The sequence below is a fragment of the Petromyzon marinus genome, unplaced genomic scaffold, assembly GCF_048934315.1.
Source record: "Petromyzon marinus isolate PM22_M1 ecotype Great Lakes invasive population unplaced genomic scaffold, UKy_Petmar_22M1.pri1.0 PM_G_Scaffold_181, whole genome shotgun sequence".
Lineage (NCBI taxonomy): Eukaryota > Metazoa > Chordata > Hyperoartia > Petromyzontiformes > Petromyzontidae > Petromyzon > Petromyzon marinus.
Window position 1 is genome coordinate 1 of NW_027422741.1, and position 9,353 is coordinate 9,353.

Here is a 9,353-nt window from a genome sequence, read left to right on the forward strand (position 1 = left end):
CCCTGAAGATGTTGGGGTCCGTCGCCCTTCGGGTATCCAAAGATGAGGACCGTCGGGGAGAAGTGGAAGCTGAACCTTAGGAGGATGTTTCTCAGGACCTTGAACAGCGAGTCCAGGCTCTTGCACTCCATGTATTGGTGCACCACCGTCTCCACTTTACCGCAGAACCGGCACTCCGGGGACGTGTCGGTGAAGCGCGCCAGGGAGACATTGGTGGTGACGGTGTCATGGGCGATGCTCCAGCTGAGGTCGCCGATGCGGTTGTACGTCGGGCTGGAGTAGAGTTGCCTCTAGCGAGGCCTCTCCGGAGAGACGCAGGGCAGGGCTTTCCTCCAGGCATGGTCCTTGTGGCTCCTCAGGGTGTCCTGTTGGTGGAACCGGACCATGTAGGAGTAGAGCACCTTCCTCTTTACATTTGCGAAGGCCACCTCCGGTAGGTCTTCTAGCTGGCACAGGTTGTGATCCGCCTTCGTTTGTCGGCATTGACGATGCAGTGGCACGACTGAGAGCTCCGGTGGAGGGGGATCGAGAGGGGCCTCGTCATCCCCAACGCCGATGGGGGGCGTTCTCCCCGCTGCCGCTGAGAAGGCCCCCTTGGCTTCGGCCAGGATCCGGGCAGCCACCCGGAGCGGCTGCAGCCCTGTCTTTGCGGCCATGTCTGCTGGTCCGAGCCACCGGCCCCGTGTTTCAGGCTCCACCAGATCCCCCATCCTGGTGAGCCGTGCGTTGGCGAGGTGCCTCTCCATGCCAGGGGTGGTGGTGGTGGATGGCAGCTTTGTCTGTGGGTTCCTGAGGATCGGTTCGAAGACCAAATCCACGGCGGATCGCGGTTGGTTCAGCCTCCTGACGGCAAGGGAGCTCCATGTCTGCAGGACGCTTCTGTAGAAGGGTGGCAGCTGTCCCAGTGGGAGGCCCTGCAGGTCCATGTAGAATAGTTGTTTTGAGCACTGCAGACCCCCCAGTTGTTTCAGGAGGAAGGAGGCCGTGACGCTCCAGGCCGGTGCAGGGGCGGCGTGCAGGAACTTTTGCGCCGCCTGCAGTCGGAAGGTGGCCAGCTGACTCCGCACGCACACCAGCCCGTGACCGCCCTCGTCCAGTGTCAGGGCCAGGACCCCAGCCGCGACCCGGTGTCCTCCACCCGACCAGAAGAAGTCGAGGACTCGCTTCTGAAGTGCGTTAACGAGGTTCATGGGGGGGTGCAGGGAGAAGAGTCGGTGCCACAGCATGGACGTCACCAGCTGGATCACCACCAACGTCTTTGTCCTGAAGGTGAGGAACTTGCACAGGCGACCCCAGGTGCCCAGCCGCTCCTTCACCTTCTCCTCCAGCTCGACCCAGTTCCTCTGCGGTGGTTCCTCCTCTGGTCCGAGGAACACTCCCAGGTGGTGCAGCGATGTTGTGCTCCAATTGATGGCTTTTGCCTTCTCGGGACACTCGGTCATGTCCCACGCTCCAACCAGCAGGCCGCTGCACTTTTGCCAGTTCATTTTTGATGAGGAGGCCTTCGAAAAGACCTCCTGGCACTCATGCAGCAGGGCGACATCAGCCAGGGAGCGCAGGATGAGGAGGACGTCGTCGGCGTATGCCGTCAGGACCAACTTGACGCTTGGTTCCCTCAGCACCAGGCCGCTGAGTCTCCGCCTTATGAGACTCAGGAAAGGCTCTAATGCCAGGGCATAAAGTTGGCCCGACAATGGGCATCCCTGTCTCACTCCTCGCTCGAATTTGACCGGGGCAGTGAGGGCACCGTTGATCTTGATCATGCACTCCGCCTTGGTGTAGAGTAGGCAGATCGTTCGGACAAAGGCATCCCCAAAACCCAAGGTCTTGAGGGTTCCCAGCAGGTACTTGTGGTCCACTCTGTCAAAAGCCTTTTCCTGGTCAAGAGCCAGAAACGCGACTGGGATGCCCAACCTCTGGGACACCGCAATGAGGTCCCTGACCAGGAAGATGCCGTCGTGGATGGTTCGTCCGGGGATGGTGTAGGACTGGTCCCCGTTTACGACTTGTGCAATCACCCCTTTCAGTCGCAGGGAGAGAGCCTTCGTCAATATTTTGTAGTCTGTGTTCAGGAGGGACACCGGACGCCAGTTTTGTAGGTGCCTCAGGTCTCCGTTCTTGGGAAGCAGAGTGAGCACCGCCCTCCTCCAAGACTGAGGCATCACCCCGGCGACTGAGGCTTCCTCCAGCACCTCTCTGTAGTCCTCCTGCAGGTATGGCCAAAAAGCGGCGTAAAACTCCCCTGTTAGCCTGTCTAACCCTGGGGATTTATTCGGGGCCAGTCCTCTTACAGCTGCGTCAAGGTCAGTCCTGGTGAGCTTTTGCTCTAGCAGCTCTTTCCCGTCTTCCCCCAGGGTGGGTAGACCACTCCATGCCTCCGCCTGGGCCGGTTCCGATGTTTCTTCAGGGGAGAACAGGTTGCCGTAGAAGTCTCTGATGATGGTCGACTTCTGCTGGAGTTCGTGCACCAGGACACCGTCACCATCAAAGAGGCACTCCATGGATTTGTGTCTCCCATTCTGCCTCCCGAGGGAGTAGAAAAGCGGGGATCCCGTGTCGAGGTCCGTGATGAGCTTCACCCGGGATCGCACAAACGCTCCCCTCGTCTGCTCCTCATGTAGCCCTTTGAGACGCTCCCTATTCTCCTCGTATTCTTGGAGAAGAGCAGGGTCGCTGTCTTCGGCGAGGCGACCCTCCAAATTGAGGACTCGGGCTTCCATGTCGGTGATGTCCACGTTCTTCAGTCTGGTGCTCCCCCAGGTGTATTGTTGGCACAACAGCCTGGTGTGCACTTTGCCCATATCTCACCACTGGGCCAGAGAGTCGGACTGCGTTTTGCTTTTTCGCCACTCTTCCCAGAAGTCCTCGAACATTTCTAAGAAGGTGCCATCCTCCAGCAGTGAGTTGTTAAAATGCCAGTGGGACGCGCCCTCACGGGCCCTCTCCAGCCTGACACGGAGCACGATGAGGTTGTGGTCCGTGAAGGGTGCCGCCCTGATGCCAGTCGTTATGGCGCACATCACAAAGCTCTTGGCCTTGACTGCGTCACCGAGCCATCGCGCCTCGTCCTCGTGTACGTGAACTGGCGTTGGCCCGGGTGATGTATGCGCCACACATCCACCAAGGCGGCGTCCTCCAGGAGTCCCTGCATTTCCCTCTTAGGCCCTACTCCCCCCGGCTGCCCCCCCGAATGATCCAGGGCGCCAAGTGTGCAGTTGTGGTCGCCACCCACAATCACGCACTCGTCGTCCAGAATCCCGGCCAGGTGCCTCCTCAGGAGGTGCAGAAACGGGATCTTCTCCTTGTTGGTCACAGGCACGTACATGTTCAGTAGGTGGGTGGTGACATCGCCCACCCTGACCGTTACCGCGAGCAGCCTTCCCTTCACCACTTGGGTGTGGATGATGAGCTCGGGATGAAACCCTTTAGCGAACAGGGTCGCGACTCCACAGGAGGTGTTGTCAAGGTGGCTGTAGAAGGAGTCCCCTCCCCACTCCTTCCTCCAGTCATCCTCGTCCTCGACCGTGAGATGCGTCTCCTGAATGAAGAAGACAGAGGCAGCCTGTTTCCTCGCAAGAGACATTGCGGAAAACCTCCGCACTGCCTCCCTGCACCCGTTCACGTTCAGGGAGCCGATGTACATAGGCATTGCTTATTCCTTTCCCCCGTGGCCTCCCACCTTATAATTTGTTTGCGGAAAAATGTCAGCTTTGCCCTCTCCTTGCCCCGGGACTCGAGTCTCTGCTTGGCAAGGAGTCTCTCTGCTTGAGTCACAGAGGCCTTTATTGCTTTGCTGTCCTTCCATCGAGCCAAGGCAATGTCTGCTCTGTCTTTCCTCATGTTGGTCTCGTCGAGGAATTTCCAGAGATCTTCCGAGGAGATCAGGGGAGTCTGAGGGTCAAGGAGTGTAGACCCCTGGCTGCTCTCGCTCCCCATGCTGAAGCAGTCATCCCGATCTGAATCGATTTCCTCGGCGTCCGGCTCCGCTAGAAGGGCTGCAGCGGCTGAGCTGGCGCATGGCCCAGCAGCGTCCTCTCCCCCAGTGTCAGGGATGGCCTGGGATGGCTCCTGCTCAGGCTCTTCGGGTGGATGGCCCGGTGTCTCTTCCGCTGGTTTTGGATCAGCAGTGGGACGGGGACCTTCCTCCTCATTCCCATCCATTTCGTCCTTGCCCTTGGTGAGTGTCTCTCTGCCAACTTCTACCTCTTGGTCAAGGGCTTCCTGTATAGCTGGTGGGGAGTGAGTCTCTATGACAACAGTAGGCGGGTCGATTTCCGTGGTGATGTCGCCTTCATCGTCGACGGTCTCCTGCTGTAGAAACCCTTCCCCAGACGCACGCTGCTTCTTCCTCTTGGCGGGTTTCTTCCTCGCCGCCCACGCGTCACTCGGCGTGGCATCCGGGAAGGCAAAAACCGCGTCTTCGGCGTCTGGCAGCTGTTCTGCTTCCTCCCCTGGTGTGGGGGGTTTCACCGCTTCTTCCTGTTCGAGGTCTGGGAGGGGTTCCTCCTCTGAATTTGACCCTTGAGATCCGGGTCCTTCTGTATTCTTCCTCTTGCGATTTGTTCCTTGAGGCGGCGAAGTTGGGGCCACGACTTCAGGTGTAGGAGGATTCGTGGCTCGCAGGCCCGGTGTGGGCTGTTGGGGGGCTTGTTGCAATAGGGGCTCTTGCTGCTTTGCCCCCCTTGCTCTGCCTCCCTCCTCCCCGCTCTTTTCTCCGACCCTCGCCGTCGTTGGTTTAGGGCAATCCCTTCGTAAGTGCCCCTCTTCTTTGCAAAGATTGCATCTGATGCAATCTTTGGCATAAAACAGTCTATGGGCAATGCCTGCATTGACAATGACAAACGAGCCCTCTTCCTGCTGTCCGGTAGTCAGCAGGACGTGCACCTGCCTCTTGAAAGATAAAATGTGATTGAGAGCAGGATTTCTGCACCCCAGTGCCAGGGCACGTACTGGCACCACGATGGTGCCCAGCTTGGACACGTGTTCCAACACGGCCTTGTCGGGGATGTAGGGCGGCACGTTCCAAACGACTATTCGCGCCGCCACCGAAGCGATGGGTTCCAGCTGGACGTGGAGTCCCCCCACGGTCATCCCCTTCTCGACGGCCGCATCTGCCACCTTTTTCGTCGTCAGGAAGAAGACGGCTTTCCCGCTGACCTTCGAGGCGTGGGTGATGGTGGCTGGCGGGACGATGGCGACCAGGGCCTCGACGTACGCCTCGATCGTGACGGAGCTCGAGGTGTAGCAGCGGATGCCGTTCTCGCGCAGCGGCAGTGGTCGCTGCGCGCTTGGGGGGGTTCGCTTTGGAGGAGAGGCCCTAGTGGGGGGCCTCGTGACTCCAGGCAGATTGGCAGCTGCGACCTTTGCGTAGGTGGCCATTTTATTCCTGCTGCCTTCAATTTCTACCTGACTGTGGTGCTGTGCTTCTGTACAGAGCTCCCCTTGAGAGAATGTAAACTGAGGATGAATAAAGAATCCTCGTTTAAGAAAATAATGAAAGGAAAAAAGAAAGGAAAGAGATATATTTATTCAATAAACTATTTTTATTGAATAAATTATGAAGCAGTAAATGAAAAAAATAATTTGATAGTGATATCTAATTATAAATTTGCGTGTTAAATAAATTAATGTATTTTGCAAACAAATCTACTTTTTAGAAAAATGTGTTTATTAAATACATTCACTCATCGTTAAATAAATATAACTTAGAGTCCTTGCACACTCGTGGAGGCAAACAAAAAACGCAGTGTTAAGGAATCATTAACTAATAGGTTGCTTTAGCCTCAAAGTAAACAATTGCTTGTGTGGCCTTAAATTGTGAGGCACCTTTGTCAAGGTTTGAAAGGGTCAAGGTGCCTCACTTCTGTAAACCAGCTTAAAAGACGCTACGAATCTTAACAACGTTCATTGAAGCTCTGTCGTCCCGACAGGTCTGTTCCTTTCACCTGAAGAAGGCCACTTGTGTTGTGGCCGAAACGTCGTGAGAATTTTATTGTGTTATTTTATTAATTTATTATTTTATTCTCATTCTACGTGACTTTACCGAAAGAACCAAAGAAGATGAATCCTTGCAGTCACAAAAGCTTTAAATCGAAATTTAAGATAGGAGAGTGGCCTCCTCGACGAGGGCATGGAAGTGGCGATGTTAATGTGAGAGATTAGCGTGATGTTATTGTAAAATCGAAGAGTGGTGCAATCCAAAGGCATGCGTGCAAACCCAACGGGTGCAATCCAAAGGGCATGTGAGTATGTTAGTGCAATCCAAAGGCATGATAGTGCAATGCAAAGGACACGTGAGCATGAGAGTGCAATCTAAAGGACATGTGAGCATGAGAGTGCAATCAAAAGGACATGTGAGCATGAGATATCTAAGAGAGATGCATAGAGAGATACACACAGAGAGTCGGAAATAACAGCTGACATAGGCAGGTAGGATGGAAACATCACAGTCAGTTAAGACTGTACCTGGTTAATAACGTCCTTCCAATGATTGCTCAGTTTGTACCCATCTTCTTGGTTGGAGTTGTGTCTGTGTTTATGTATCTGGATGGCTTCATGAACAAATCTCTGAAGGTAGCCGGTAGGTTTGCAGAGTACCTCCGTCTTGGAAAAATCAATTTCGTGTGAACCCACAGCGTTAAAACAATGATCGGCAACGGCAGAGGTATTAGTCCTACCGTGTTTCAGATCTACCTTGTGTTCACGAACACAGTCCGAGACATGTCGTTTCGTTTCCCCAATGTCACTGTTGCCTCAACCATAACTCAGTTTGTAGACACCAGGGTATTGCATGTCAGGAATCACATCCCTTTCAGATGGGATTAAATCACTGATTTTGTGTACTGTGTTGAAACGAACCTGGATCTTGTGCTTGTTTAAGATTTTGGAAATCTATTTGGTAACCCCTGCTATGTACAGTAAAGTGATGGTCTTGGTTGGATCCTCAGAAGGTTGTCTCCGCATGGCTGGGGAGACAGCTTTGCAGATGTACGGTCCGAGTATCCGTTCATCCTGAGGGCTTGGTGTACGTGCTCCAACTCACTGGCTAGGTGGTGCTGGTCGGAGATGCAACGGACCCTATGGTGTAGTGTTTTGACGAGGGAATTCTTCTGGGCTGGATGGTGGTGGGAGTCAGGCTTTAGATAGGCATCCGTGTGGGTGGCTTTCCTGTAGACCGAATGTCCCAACAAGCCATAAGGTCTCTTCTCGATCAAAACATCCAGGAATGGTAGCTGACGACGTCGTGATTTATTTTATTTTTTACCTACGTGACTTTGCCGAAAGAACCAAAGAGTATGGATTCCTGCAGTCACGAAAGCTTCAAATTCGATGGGAGCCTTTAACAATGGAGTCTATGGGAGCCTTTAACATTGAAGTCTATGGGAGCCTTTAACATTGAAGTCTATGGGAGCCTTTAACATTGAAGTCTATGGGAGCCTTTAACATTGAAGTTAATGGGAAACTTTAACATTGAAGTCTATGGGAGACTTTAACATTGAAGTCTATGGCAGCCTTTAACATTTAAGTATATGGGAGGATTTAACATTGAAGTCTATGGCAGCCTTTAACATTGCAGTCTATGGGAGCAGCCCCTGTGAGTGGCTTCACAGCTGAGCCTCCTGTTGCAGAGGGCACTCAGCAGCCTACGCCGGTGGCCAGGCCGGTGCCCTACGCCGGTGGCCCTGCTGGCCGTCACGACGCTGCTGCTGCTCCTGCTACTGCTGCTGCTCTCCGTGTGGATGTACCGGCGATGCCGCAAGCTGACGCACGCCACAACGCCTCCGCAGGTGGTGGTGGTACTATGTGTGCGTCTGTGTGTCTGTGTGTGTGTCTGTGTGTGTGTGTCTGTGTCTGGCAGAACAACCCCCTCCCTCCTCGTGGTGCCGGACGGGCAACGTCATGGGCAGTGCCGTGGGGGGAGGGCCAATTCCGATTGGCCTTTCCCCTCATTGCGTCTGTGGCCACCACAGCAGCTAAATGGGGGCTCTGGACGGGTGCGAGGGGCTGGTAACCCCTCCACCTTCAATAAATTACCACTAAACCATGTCTAAAATATCTAATTAATAAGCTTGTGCCGGAGGCCCCGGGGGGACAGGCGTCTTTGACGTCTCCTGGCCAAACCCCATTTGGCGGAGCCAGGAGATTGATTCTTTACCCTCGGGGCTCCTCCATAAACAACAAAAAGCCACTACGGATGGCCACGTGGAATGTTCGAACGCTCACTGCGGAGGAGAGGCTGCCACTCCTCTGTCGGGAGCTGGGCCGGTACCGTCTGGATCTCTGTGGCAATCAGGAGGTCCGGTGGACCAGCTATGGCTCCTGCCACTATGAGGAGTGGACAGTCCTCTACTCGGGGAGGAGACTACTAAACAACAGGGAGTGGCTCTTCTTCTGGACAAAAGAATGAAGGGGGCGTGGGAGCGTGGCGGTGATTTGTGGGAAGCTGTAAGCCCCAGGCTACTTTGGGCTCGCCTTCCCATCAACCGGAGGCGAGGAGTGGTGGTCAGGGTTACTTATGCCCCCACCGAAAACGAACATCCGTGGAGGGATGCTGGCAAGGTCGATGAGTCAGATGCCTTCTATGACCTCCTGTCATAGGTGCTGGCTAAAGTGGCCCCTCGGGATAGAGTCATCTTGTTGGGTCACTTTAATGCCCGAGTTGGTCATGATGCTGGCACCTGGTCTGGAGTGATTGGAAAGCATGGGCCAGATCAGCTCAATAACAACGGTAGGAGGCTGCTAGATTTTTGTGCAGCCCATGGGCTTTAAATTACCAACACGCTGTTCAGGCATCGGCGCATCCACACAACATCATGGACGCATGCCGGGTCCAAGCAAGAACATCTGCTGGACTACATAGTGACGGATCAGCGGATGTGGGTCCATGTCCTTGACACCAGGACCTACCGTGGAGCTGATCTGCCCTCTGACCATCGACTTGTCATCTGTAAGATGCGCCTGCCATTCTTCCACTCGGGTGGTGGGTATACACCCAGGACCCCATTCCAACCTAAGGTGGCCTGGTCTCAGCTAGCTGATGAAAGTTGCAAGCAAGAATTTAATCATCGCTTGCGGCTGGGGTTAGCATCGTCCCCCACTCCTCCAGATGTCTAGGGTACATGGGTGAGGTTTAGGACTGTGACTGCGGTCCAGACCTCCCAGAAACCCTGGCTGACAGAGGAGGTGTTCAGGATAGTTGAGATAAAGCGACAGGCCCACTCGAATTGTCTACAGCATCCCACGTCAGAGAATGAGGAGGCTTACCGTAGCCTTCGCTCAGAGGTTCGGAGAGCCGTGAGGCGCTAAAAGGATGGGTGGTGGTCGCAGGTTGCTGTGGAGATGGAGTCTGCCTC